We start from the raw sequence: 14,199 nt of genomic DNA, 5'->3' as shown, positions 1-14,199 counted from the left end.
GTCCACCTAATTGCAATCTTCTTTGATTAAATTCGGTTTTTGTACAAAACCTTTACTACTTATCGATTCAAGAACACAAAACCAAAAAGTTGATTCATGTTCTCAAATTCGTAGCAACATTCACATAAAAACCCTAAATGTTTCGAACCATTCAAGATAATCATACAAAAGATTTCTATCATGCAAATTTAATCAAACACTCACACAAAAGCAACCATAAATCGCAATATATGAATCTGAAAATTAACAATTCATCATAAAATTTCAGAAAACAATACTTGTTCATACATATGTGTCAACTAAGGCAAAACCAACGAAAATACAAAGCAAAGGTACAAGGAGAATCGGATTACACCGTGATGAAGATGAGATGAATGAAGTAATGATGTGGTCTCTTGAATTTCGAAAGCAATCTTCAAGGTGGAGGGTGGATGGTGTGCACGGCTTGTCTTCTTCTTCCTTGGCCTTGCTTGAACTTCGTGGTTGCCCTAGAGGATGGAGAAGAACACGGCTAGGCTAGAGAGATTTCTGAATTATTTTCTCAAAGTATAAACGCAAAAGTGTGGAATTTTCGGAACCCTTGACGTTGAGAGAAGAGAGGAATATATAGGGGACGGCTTCTAGGTCTTCAATCCGTCCACAACCCTAGCAAAGCTCACGGCAATCTCTTGCTTCCTCCACATAATTTTCTCCAATGATTTCGTGCCACATAAGCCCTATGAGGTGGTGCAACCAATCACAAAATTCCAATATAAATTCCCTAAATAATCTTGCCGAAATATATATAGATATTTTCTGATTTCCTTCACCAATTTCGGCAACAATATACTTAGAGAATAAAGGGGGACGAACCTAGACTCCTTTGAGAGCTTTTTGTGTTCAACACATATTCTCTTTCCTTTAAAAGCTCCCTAAGAAATCTCCACGAAATCTCTTTATTTTTTCTGATTTTTCCTCACGGCAAAACCCTAGTTTTTCTCTTCCTTATCTTTTGCCGAATTCCCTAGGGTTTGCACGGCATCCCCTTGTTTTCCTCTTGGCTTGGACGGCTAGGTCTTCTAGGGTTTTATCTCTTGATTTATTTCCATAAAAATAACCCTAGAAAATCTCCTTTTAATTTCTGATTTTCTTGGACGCCACCTCCTTGTTTCTCTCTTACAAATTCACGGCAACAACAATCTTAAGGGTTAGGGTTTGCGTCACAAACCCTAATGTCATGGGCTTTGATGGGCCTTTATCCAATTTGCCGAAAATCCAAAGAGTTCTTGGGCCTCGTTGCTTCATCTTCAAGCCTTCTCATTTTCCAACGCAAAACACAATATTTTTCCATTTCTTTTTCATGGTTGCGTTGGAAACTTGCTAGGGAAGCCTTCCTCCATTTTGTAGGATTTCCTGGTTGGACTAGGAAAGCTTGTTTCTTCATTTCTGCTCAAATGTGTGGGCCATTTTCTCTCATGTTCGTTCGTCTTGATGTTCGCAAGCTCCTCTTTCCATTCGTGCGTTCATTTCCACTTTCTAGCTCGGAGGTCCTGAAAATAGAAACTATACTTAAAATAGAAACTTTCTAAAAAATGAAAATAGAAACTTACTAAAAATGAAAAATAGAAACTTTCCAGAAATGAGAAATGAAAAATGAGAAATGAGAAATGAGAAATGAAAAAATGAAGACAAAAATGGAAACTTTCTACAATAAGGAACTTTCCCAATCAAAGAATGGAAACTTTCCCAAACAGGGATTTTTCAAGGAAATGGCGCAGAAAAGTGTAGGGAAATGCAGTTAAAACGTCGCATTAAAATGCTCCTATCAAATTCCCCCACACTTAGCTTTTGCTAGTCCCTTAGCAAAATCAAACTAAGACACACACTAAGACTCAACGAAAATTTAAAGACTTGACAAAAACAATGACTCTATTGCCCTTCAACTATTTGTCTCAGCAATCTCTTACTTTCATAACACCAAGATTAGCACTTAACCAAAATTCAATGTTAGGCATTCGAGAGTTAATTAAAACACATAACTCACATATACACAAGTAGGACTTGGTTGAAACAATGGTGATGGTTTCTGTTAAGCATGTTTCAAACAAGTTTGATTCAAATCTCACAAGTTATATCCCTCTTTCTTCTCTCAGATCATGGCAATGCTTAAAAGCTTATACACTCAAGTATATGTGAAAGATAACAAGTATATCACATCATGTAAGAAACGAAAGCACATGTATAATTTTCTTTAGAGATCTCATGAAGGATACCAACTACTTGCACAGATGGACCCAAGCCATAGGTTCAACTCTTGTAACTCATCTCCACATCAAGGGCTGTCCCATCTTAAGGATCAAGAAGGTCTTCTCAAAGGTTGTAATGGGGCTAGGGCTTAAGGTTTAAGGAAATGAAAGGTAAGGATTTATCAAAGTGTCCTAAAAACTGATAGGAGCATTTTAATGCGACGTTTTAACTGCATTTCCCTACACTTTTCTGCGCCATTTCCTTGAGAAATCCCTGTTTGGGAAAGTTTCCATTCTTTGATTGGGAAAGTTCCTTATTGTAGAAAGTTTCCATTTTTGTCTTCATTTTTCATTTCTCATTTCTCATTTCTCATTTTTCATTTCTCATTTCTGGAAAGTTTCTATTTTTCATTTTTAGTAAGTTTCTATTTTCATTTTTTAGAAAGTTTCTATTTTAAGTATAGTTTCTATTTTCAGGACCTCCGAGCTAGAAAGTGGAAATGAACGCACGAATGGAAAGAGGAGCTTGCGAACATCAAGACGAACGAACATGAGAGAAAATGGCCCACACATTTGAGCAGAAATGAAGAAACAAGCTTTCCTAGTCCAACCAGGAAATCCTACAAAATGGAGGAAGGCTTCCCTAGCAAGTTTCCAACGCAACCATGAAAAAGAAATGGAAAAATATTGTGTTTTGCGTTGGAAAATGAGAAGGCTTAAAGATGAAGCAACGAGGCCCAAGAACTCTTTGGATTTTCGGCAAATTGGATAAAGGCCCATCAAAGCCCATATATTTAGGGTTTATGACGCATGAATAAACCCTAGGGGAGTGTTGCCGTTCAAAGCAAGAGAAAAACAAGGAAAGTGGCGTGAAAATCAGAATTATGTGTGGAGATTTTCTAGGGAGATTCTCTAGGGCTATTTTTATGGAAAGAAAATACTTGGAGATATTCCCTAGAAGTTTTGCCGTGAAAAAGGAAGAGATAAACAAGGGAGGACGCCAAAACCCTAGGGTTTTGGACGGCAAAGATATTCCCTAGAGATTTTTAAGGAAAGAGAAAAAGGTGGAGACCAAGGAAAGATCAAAAGAAGTCTAGATACATTCCTACATTCCCTAAAGAGTTTTGGCCGAATTTGGAAGCATAAAATCAGAAATTATCTCTTTATTTCGGCAAGAATTATTTAGGGAATTAATATTGGAATTTTGTGATTGGTTGCACCACCTCATAGGGCTTATGTGGCAAGAATTCATTGGAGGAAATTATGTGGAGGAAGCAAGCACATGCCGTGAACATCTCTAGGGTTTTGGACGGCTTGGACACCTAGGGGCCGTCCCCTATATATTCCTACACTTTCTCAACGTCAAAGGTTCCGAATTCCACACTTTTGCGTTTATACTTTGAGAAAATAATTCAGAAATCTCTCTAGCCTAGCCGTGTTCTTCTCCATCCTCTAGGGCAACCACGAAGTGCAAGCAAGGCCAAGGAAGAAGAAGACAAGCCGTGCACACCATCCACCCTCCACCTTGAAGATTGCTTTCGAAATTCAAGAGACCACATCATCACTTCATTCATCTCATCTTCATCACGGTGTAATCCGATTCTCCTTGTACCTTTGCTTTGTATTTTCGTTGGTTTTGCCTTAGTTGACACATATGTATGAACAAGTATTGTTTTCTGAAATTTTATGATGAACTTGAATCAATTTTAATCATGAGTTTCGACTTTGATCTTTGTTCTTACATTCCATTTATATTTTTATGTTTTTGCATTTTTAATTATTTAGTTAGCTTTTATTTTCGAAAATAGAAAACCAAAATCAAAAATCCCCCCTTTTTCGTAAATATGTATATATTTTGTTTTATTTTTGTAAATATTATACTTTGTTTTAATTTTAATTGTTTAATTGTTTGATAATGACAGGTGTACCCTCAATCCCCGGAATAGAACGATCCCTATTTACTTTATACTACTAATGACATTTCAGGGTTAAATTGGTCGCTCGATAAAAGCGACATCAATTTTTGGCGCCGTTGCCGGGGATTGAAAAATCATTTGCCATTTTGTGAATATGTGTTTTGTTTATATTGTGACCGAAAAAAAAAAAAAAAATTTTACTTGTTTATTTTGTAATTGTCGAAATTTAGTTAATTACTTACTTAGGTTGTTATTTTTATTGTTGAATATGAATTTTAATTGTGAGTTGTAAATTAAAGAAGGAATAGGTGAAGTCGTGTTTATTAATATTGGCCTAAACCCCTTATTGGTACCTAGTCCAGGTCCCTTAAGGTTGAGGGCGGCCTTTATTAACATTCATTGAACTGTCTTCACACTTAGGACCTTTTATATCCAAGTAAGTATAGCCTATGTGGGATGGTGTCTAGGAAGGGGACAACGCTCATGACTGGTTCTTGAATCCAGAAGTGCGTGCAAATGAGCCTAAACCACAATGTGGGAGTAGCTCATGCCAAAATGGATTCTACCTCTCGTGGTCGCCCTCCCCTACCTGGCCATTTCAGTAAGGTTGCCCAAAGGATGTAGGAGAGACTTAGTGTCTTGACGATTATACTTGGGCCGCACGTCCACTTGATTTACCGCTTGGAATTTAATTCGAAATCAATGGTATTTATAACAAAAGAAAATGTTGTGATGCACCTAAGGTATATTGGATTAAACATAGTCTTGAAAAGGGTTGCTGTTTCAGTCCCATTGCACATCGAGACTCCCTGTTCCCGTACCTAAGTGTTGAAAATAATTGTAAAGAAAAGGAAAGAATAGAAGTAATTTTACTTAATTTCGTAAAAAAAAAAAAAAAAAAAAAAAAAAAAAAAAAAAAAAAAAAAAGAAAAGAAAAGAAAAAAATAATAATAATAATAATTAGATGTGAATAGTGACGTTTTGTTTGTTTGTGTGAAAGTTTTGTGTAAATGGTGTCTAATCTTGTAAACAAAAGAAGTTTAAAGAATTAATTGCAAATATTGTTAAATTCTTGATTGTTATAAGTGTGTAAAATCGTATGAGTAGATAAGGGCCCTTTTGTTAATATTGGCCTTAACCCTTCATTAGTGCCCTTCTAAGGTCTTATGAGGTTGAGGGCGGCTTTTATTAGCATTTGGAGAACTGTCTAACACATGAGTCCTTTCCAAGCTGAGTAAGGGGCATATAGGTGGTGTCTTAGGTTGAGACCCTGGGTGATGGGTTCAAATTGGATCTCAGAGATACTATAGACCGTGCGTAAACCACAATGTGGGAGTAGCCAATAGGGGCCTAAACCTCAATGAGGGAGTAGCCTCCGTAGTGTCACCAAAATGAGTCCTCCCTCTCACTTACCTCTTAATCTGGCCATCTAGCCTTCTGAAACAAAGGGAAGTGACTTATGTCTAGGCGACTATCCCTAGATCGTATCTCACCAATAGTAGTGGTTTCTATTGGGCTCGACTTACAACTTGTAATCAATTGAGATATTAACTTTATTTTGTAAAGATAATAAGATACTTGAACATAACCTCCACTTGTAAATTGTGTTGTTTTGTACATTTTATACTTGTATAAACTTCTTACGTGGTTTATTTGTGAAAAGATTGTGGATAGTTTGTAATTTATACTTCTCTTTATACTTGTATAAATCATAAATAGTAAAGTCGTGAATAGTAACTTGTGAATAGTGACTCGTGAATAGTAAGGTTGATGTATAAATCACTAATTTGTAATTAACTCACTTTATACTTTGCTAACTTCTTTGAATTTTGATGATGTTCAGGATTCCTATGAATGACCGAGCCTTTTAGATCCTCTACACTAAAGGAAATTGAAGCAAGGCTCGCTCGCTTGAAGGGTCCTTCACTTCTTGAGCAGACAAGCCCTTCCCCTTCGACACACAGAGGGTACATCTTTAACGAACAAGGGAAGAGGACCTACTGTTCTGAGGAGTCTACATCACCTACACCAAGTCCATCTCCTCCTTCACGTTCACCTTCACCTGTGATTTCGTCCAACTCTACACCACCACCTTCACCACCACCTGAAGAAGTCGAAAAAGAGAGAATGGCATCTATTAGGGAACTTTCCACTGCAACTGTTGAAGGAGGACCCCCTACAGGCATAGTATACCCTCCCCCTGCAGCTGGAAGACAAGCAGAGTTTGAGCTAAAGAGTGGTTTGTTGCACAAGCTCCCTATCTTCCATGGACTTAATATGGAGGACGCTAACAAGCATGTTCGAGAATTTCAATCTGTTTGTGCAAACATGCAACCACAAGGGGCAGATGAGAACCTTCTTAAGATGAGAGCATTTCCATTCTCTCTAGCTGATAGAGCCAAGGATTGGCTATATGAACTCCCTGCAGGACGTATCACCTCATGGGAAACAATGAGAAAGGCCTTCTTGGAGAAATACTTCCCAGCTTCTAAGGTCATCACACTCAGGAAGAAGCTCAGTGGAATAGAGCAAGCCCATGATGAGTCCTATGCTGCCTACTATGAGAGGTTCAATTCCCTACTTGCACAATGTCCTCAACATCAGATGAAGGATGAGACCCTACTCACATGTTTCTATGAAGGACTCTTACCCTTGGAAAGGCAAATGTTGGATGCTGCAGCTGGAGGAGCTTTTGTGGATAAGTCCCCTACAGTTGGGAAGGAGCTTATAGCTAATCGTGCTTTGAACTCCCAACAATATGAGGGAGTAGGACACTCTACTCGTAGGGTGCATGAGATGAGCAAGAATACTGCAATTGAGGACCAACTGAATAAGCTTACTCTACTCATGAATCAAGTGGTAAGTTCCAAAGGACCAAGTGCAACAATAGCTTGTGGGGTATGCTCTATGCAAGGGCATGTTACAGATCAGTGCCCTCAACTTAATGAGAATGGAGGATGGGAATCTGCAAATGCTATTGGAGGATATCAAGGAGGATACCAAGGAGGACCTCAACGTCCTAGACATGACCCTTACTCCAATACGTACAACCCAGGATGGAGGGACCATCCCAACTTCAAGTGGACTAACAATGATAACGTTCAGAATCCTCTTGGTGGGAACTTCCAACGTCCTCAAGGGCCTTCATTCCAAGGATCATCTTTTCAAAGGCCCTACATGCCCCCTCCTCAACAGAACTCAGGACCTTCAATGTCTCACTATGACAAAACGTTGGAAGCCTTGACTAGTTCCACCCAGGCCTTGACAAACTCTACTCAAGCTTTGATTCAAGGACAACAGACCCACACTAAGGATATTGCAGATCTTAAGAAACAGATGGGCCAAGTCGTGGACTTCATAAGCAAGATTCATGAGACTGGGAAGCTTCCTAGTGGCACAATACCTAACCCTAAGGGTAATGTGGAGAATGCATCAGTTGTGACTACGAGGAGTGGGAGACCATTTGTGGATCCACCCAAGCAACCCAAGAAGGTCCAAATGAGCATAGAAATTGAGGAAGACCAAGAACCCACCAAGTTGGGTATTGAGAAGGACCCTGCAACGTCAAAGGAAGAGACCAAGGCATCCTCATCTTTAAAGGCAAAACCGGAAATCAAAGGTAATAATTCTAACTTATCAAATTCGGTTATTGCTAACCCTTCTTCTTCTTGCATGCCCTTCCCACGCAGGTTTGCCCAATCTAAGAAGGATGAAAGTGACCAGGCCATCTTGGAAACTTTCAAGAAGGTGCAAGTAAACCTACCCCTCCTAGAGGCCATCAAGCAAGTCCCTAAGTATGCCAAGTTCCTCAAAGAGCTTTGCACTACTAGGAGAGTAAACCGTGAAAAGGAGGTGGTAAAGGTAAGTGAGAATGTCTCTGCCCTAATTCAGAGGAAGATTCCTCCAAAGTGTAAGGATCCTGGAAGCTTTACTATTCCGTGTACTATTGGTAACTCTAGATTTAAGAATGCCATGCTAGACCTAGGTGCATCTGTTAATGTTATGCCCTATTCTGTTTATGAAACCCTAGGTCTAGGGGAACTCAAATCTGACAATGTTATCATTCAGTTAGCTGACAGATCCAATGCATACCCTAGAGGTTTGTTGGAGGATGTGCTTGTACAGGTTAACCATCTTATCTTCCCAGCTGATTTTTATGTATTGGAAATGGAGGACTCCCCTGTAAGTTCCACTCCATTGCTTTTGGGACGTCCTTTCTTAAGGACAGCTAGGACGAAGATTGATGTGTATGAAGGCTCTCTTACAATGGAGTTCGATGGTGACATTATTGGCTTTAACATCTTTGAAGCCATGAGGTATCCCCTAGAGGTTAATGATTGTTTTTCTGCTGACATTTTGGATGAACTTGCGCAGAAAATGTTTGATGTTATGCATGAGGATACCCTAGTCACTACCCTTGAGAGTGGGGTAGGCTATACAAAGGAAGGCGTCACCATCTCAGAGGACAAGTTGAAAGACACTTGTGAGGATAAAATCATTGAAAACGTCTCCTTCCTTGAGGCATCACCCTTTATAGGTAAGTCTGTTTCTCCATTGTCCATTCAGTTATCCACTAACAAGACTTTACCTTCAGTGGTCCAGGCCCCAGAACTTGAGCTAAAACCTCTTCCAGACCATTTGAAGTATGTCTACTTAGGGGACAAGGAAACCTTGCCAGTGATTGTGTCCTCTGCACTAACAACTCCACAAGAAGAGAAGTTGGTGGAAATGTTGAAGCAACACAAGACCGCCATAGGATGGACATTGGCGGATATCAAGGGAATCAGCCCTACAACTTGCGTCCACAGGATACTTCTAGAGGAGGGGTCTAAACCCACTAGAGAGGCTCAACGTCGTCTCAACCCTCCAATGATGGAAGTAGTGAAGAAGGAGGTTATCAAACTCCTTGATTGTGGGGTAATCTACCCTATTTCTGACTCCAAGTGGGTCTCTCCAGTTCAGGTCGTGCCCAAGAAGTCTGGGATCACTGTGGTAAAGAATGCTGATAACGAACTGGTGCCCCAAAGGACAGTAACAGGCCACAGAGTATGCATTGACTATAGGAGGCTCAACGCAACCACAAGGAAAGACCACTTTCCTCTGCCATTCATTGACCAGATGCTTGAGCGCCTAGCTGGACATGACTACTACTGCTTCCTGGATGGATACTCTGGTTACAACCAGATTGCAATTGCAAATGAAGATCAAGAGAAGACAACCTTCACTTGCCCCTTTGGAACGTTTGCCTATAGACGTATGCCTTTCGGACTTTGCAACGCTCCAGGTACCTTTCAGAGGTGTATGGTAAGTATCTTTTCAGATTATATTGAGAAAATCATAGAGGTATTCATGGATGACTTTTCAGTTTTTGGAAAGAATTTTGATGATTGTCTTAATAATCTGGAGATAATTCTGAAACGTTGCATGGAAACTAACCTTGTCTTAAACTGGGAAAATGCCATTTTATGGTTAAACAAGGAATAGTTCTAGGACATATTGTCTCTGCTAGGGGTATAGAGGTTGATAAAGCCAAGGTTGATATTGTGCGTCACTTACCCTCTCCCACTTCTGTGAGAGAGATTCGTTCTTTCCTTGGTCATGCAGGTTTTTACAGGAGGTTCATCAAGGACTTCTCCAAAATTTCGAGACCCTTATGTCAACTACTCCAGAAGGATGTGCCCTTCCACTTTGACAAGGAGTGTCAAGAAGCTTTTGACAAGCTTAAGGAGTTGTTGACATCTGCCCCCATCATGTTACCTCCAGACTGGTCCTTGCCCTTTGAATTAATGTGTGATGCCTCTGACTACGCAGTTGGAGCCGTTTTGGGACAAAGGAAGGAAAAGCTGCCCTATGCCATCTACTACGCCTCAAGGACTCTCAATGATGCACAAATGAACTACTCCACCACAGAGAAAGAGCTCCTTGCAGTTGTCTTTGCCCTTGAGAAGTTTCGCTCCTATTTACTTGGTACCAAAGTTACTATCTTTACTGACCATGCAGCTTTGAAATACTTGATGACCAAGAAGGAGGCGAAACCAAGGCTCATCAGATGGATCCTACTCTTGCAAGAATTCGACGTGGAAATCAAGGACAAGAAGGGTAGTGAGAACGTGGTAGCTGACCACTTGAGTCGCTTAGTGCATGCAGAAGATTATCTCCCTCTGGTGGAGACATTTCCAGACGAGCAACTCTTTGGACTTCAGGTAAGTGAACCATGGTATGCAGACATTGTGAATTATATTGTGTCTAGAAGATTCCTGATACCATGTCACGTGCTCATAGGGATAGGCTTAAGAAAACTGTTAAGCAATATGTTTGGGATGAACCTTATTTGTGGAAGTATTGCTCTGATCAATTGATTAGGAGATGTGTGCCTGAACATGAACATAATGCTATACTTTCTTTTTGCCACTCTAAAGCATGTGGGGGACACTTTGGGTCTAAGAAGACTGCGTTTAAGGTGCTAGAGTCTGGGTTCTATTGGCCAACATTATTTAGGGATGCACATGCCTATTGTTTAACTTGTGATAAGTGCCAAAGAACAGGAAATCTAGGTCCTAGAGATCAAATGCCATTGTCCAATATAGTAACTGTTGAAATATTTGATGTCTGGGGTATAGATTTCATGGGACCTTTCCCTTCATCTTTTGGGTTTCTCTATATCTTACTTGCAGTGGACTATGTTTCCAAATGGGTGGAAGCAAAGGCCACTAGAACTAATGACTCTAAGGTTGTTGCAGATTTTATCAAGTCTAACATCTTTAGCAGGTTTGGAATGCCTAGAGTTCTCATTAGTGATGGAGGATCCCATTTTTGCAATCGGACGATTGAGGCTCTCTTGAAGAGATATGATGTCACACATAAGGTTTCTACACCTTATCACCCACAAACTAGTGGGCAGGCTGAGGTCTCTAATCGTCAGATTAAGGGGATATTGGAGAAGACTGTGAACCCCAACAGGAAGGACTGGTCCTTGCGTCTAGAGGATGCTTTGTGGGCCTACAGAACTGCATACAAAACTCCCATAGGTATGTCACCATATCGAATTGTCTATGGCAAACCATGCCATTTACCTGTGGAGTTGGAGCACAAAGCTTGGTGGGCTGTGAAGCAGTTCAACATGGATATGGATGCAGCTGGGCTTCATAGGAAGTTGCAATTGCAAGAGTTAGAGGAGATAAGGAATGATGCCTTTGAAAGTGCTAAAATTTACAAGGATAAGACTAAGGCATTCCATGACAAAATGATTCGAAGAAAGACTTTTGTTGTGGGTCAAAAAGTTCTTCTCTTCCATTCTCGTCTCAAACTCTTCCCAGGTAAGCTTCGTTCTCGTTGGATTGGGCCTTTTGTTATCACTCATGTGTTTCCTCATGGAGCTGTGCAGATAAAGAGTGAACATACAAGCAACGAGTTCAAAGTGAATGGCCATCGCTTGAAGCCTTACTATGAGGCATTTGTGGAACATGAAGTGGAGGATGTACCCCTCCAAAACGTTCCAAACCCTGAGGATTAAATGGAGGTACAAGTCTAGGCTGAAAGACTATAAACATTAAGCGCTGCTTGGGAGGCAACCCAATTCTGAAGTAGCTGTGGAGGAATCATCAACGCAGATTTGTTTTCTCTCTCCCTTTTACTCCTCCAATTTTTCTTTATGTTGGTAGTCATTTTCGTAAATTTCATCCCTATATGCTTAAGTGTTTCATTGCATGCTTTTTATTGATTACATTGAGGACAATGCAATATTTAAGTGTGGGGAAGGGATTTACACTTTTATCTTGAGTCACATATTGAAAAATACAAAAAAAATTGAAAAATGTCAAAAATTTAAAAATTTTCGTTGCTTTTGTTTTTGTTTTGAGTCTTAGGATGCCCTTTCAACTGTCTAGGATGATTCTATATCTCTAAAATCATGACTAAAAGAGGATCACAAGATTGGATGATTTTAAACATGGTATTCTTTGGTTAATTGAGATATATGAAAAATGTGTGCCTTGTAGTGGATATGGATTCGAAAACTTTGGTACAGAATATGAGCATGTTAGGATGAGTTTGATTCATATAAGCCCATGTGAGATAATTGAGCCATGTCCCTTTTTCTTGGAGTAAAAATGAAATATATATTCTTAATTTCTGGCGATGTTTTGATGATCTCATTATTCTTTCATTTGATTGACTGCTTGCCATAGATTAAGTTTGATGGACTAGAGAATGCTAGATTCACTCTTGTGCTTGTTGAGACGTTTGTCAATACATGGCCCTGATTCTGGAAGGGATAGAGGCATCCTAGGAATTACCACCATTGCCATATAAACTTGTGTCCCATTGTGCCCGTCTGGGACTCCCTAGATAAGCCCCATTGAGCCTACATTGAGCCTTTTCATTCATCACCCTTAAAACCTTAACCATGAAGCTTAGTATAGTTAAACCCTACCCTTGTTCTAAGAACTTAGTGGAGCTATCTTTGAGACATACTTCGTGGTTTGTGCTAAGGATGAAAATTGAGAAGAGTGAAAGTTAAAGTGTGGGGGTAGACTTGTCCATAAAAGAAAAATATATGAAAAAGCCGAAAAAAAAAAAAAAAAAAGAAAAAATGTATACGGCTAAAAAAGAAAGAAAGAAAAATGTTTATGGATTTTTAGTCCCCCATACTTGGTGATTTGGAGTTTACGTTGAACTGAAGGCCCACTACAGAAAAATTTGGCCTTGTCCATTCACTATAGTTCAAGGGAAGTTTACAATGAAGATTGGGCCCAACATGAAGACATTAGGCCCCTTTTATGTTACCTCTAGGGAAAGTGACGTTTTTGCAATGCCTTGGTGGATTTCTTGTGGTCTCTACATTTACATGTGCTCTGCTAGGTTTTAGACACTTTGATAAATCCTTACCCTTCATTTCTTAAAACCTTGAGCCTTGGCCCCATTACAACCTTTAAGAAGACCTTCTTGATCCTTAAGATGGGACAGCCCTTGATGTGGAGATGAGTTACAAGAGTTGAACCTATGGCTTGGGTCCATCTGTGCAAGTAGTTGGTATCCTTCATGAGATCTTTAAAGAAAATTATACATGTGCTTCGTTTCTTGAATTATGTGATATACTTGCTATCTTTCACATATACTTGAGTGTATAAGCTTTTAAGCATTGCCATGATCTGAGAGAAGAAAGAGTGGATATAACTTGTGAGGATTTGAATCATACTTGTTTGAAGCATGCTAACAGAAACCATCACCATTGTTTCAACCAAGTCCTACTTGTGTATATGTAAGTTATGTGTTTTAATTAACTCTCGAATGCCTAACATTGAATTTTGGTTAAGTGCTAATCTTGGTGTTATGAAAGTAAGAGATTGCTGAGACAAATAGTTTGAAGGGCAATAGAGTCATTGTTTTTGTCAAGTCTTTAAATTTTCGTTGAGTCTTAGTGTGTGTCTTAGTTTGATTTTGCTAAGGGACTAGCAAAAGCTAAGTGTGGGGGAATTTGATAGGAGCATTTTAATGCGACGTTTTAACTGCATTTCCCTACACTTTTCTGCGCCATTTCCTTGAAAAATCCCTGTTTGGGAAAGTTTCCATTCTTTGATTGGGAAAGTTCCTTATTGTAGAAAGTTTCCATTTTTGTCTTCATTTTTCATTTCTCATTTCTCATTTCTCATTTTTCATTTCTCATTTCTGGAAAGTTTCTATTTTTCATTTTTAGTAAGTTTCTATTTTCATTTTTTAGAAAGTTTCTATTTTAAGTATAGTTTCTATTTTCAGGACCTCCGAGCTAGAAAGTGGAAATGAACGCACGAATGGAAAGAGGAGCTTGCGAACATCAAGACGAACGAACATGAGAGAAAATGGCCCACACATTTGAGCAGAAATGAAGAAACAAGCTTTCCTAGTCCAACCAGGAAATCCTACAAAATGGAGGAAGGCTTCCCTAGCAAGTTTCCAACGCAACCATGAAAAAGAAATGGAAAAATATGTGTTTTGCGTTGGAAAATGAGAAGGCTTGAAGATGAAGCAACGAGGCCCAAGAACTCTTTGGATTTTCGGCAAATTGGATAAGGCCCATCAAA

The sequence above is a fragment of the Rosa chinensis genome, unplaced genomic scaffold, assembly GCF_002994745.2.
Source record: "Rosa chinensis cultivar Old Blush unplaced genomic scaffold, RchiOBHm-V2 RchiOBHmChr0c13, whole genome shotgun sequence".
Classification (NCBI taxonomy): Eukaryota; Viridiplantae; Streptophyta; class Magnoliopsida; order Rosales; family Rosaceae; genus Rosa; species Rosa chinensis.
Note: the sequence above shows the minus strand (reverse complement) of the source record.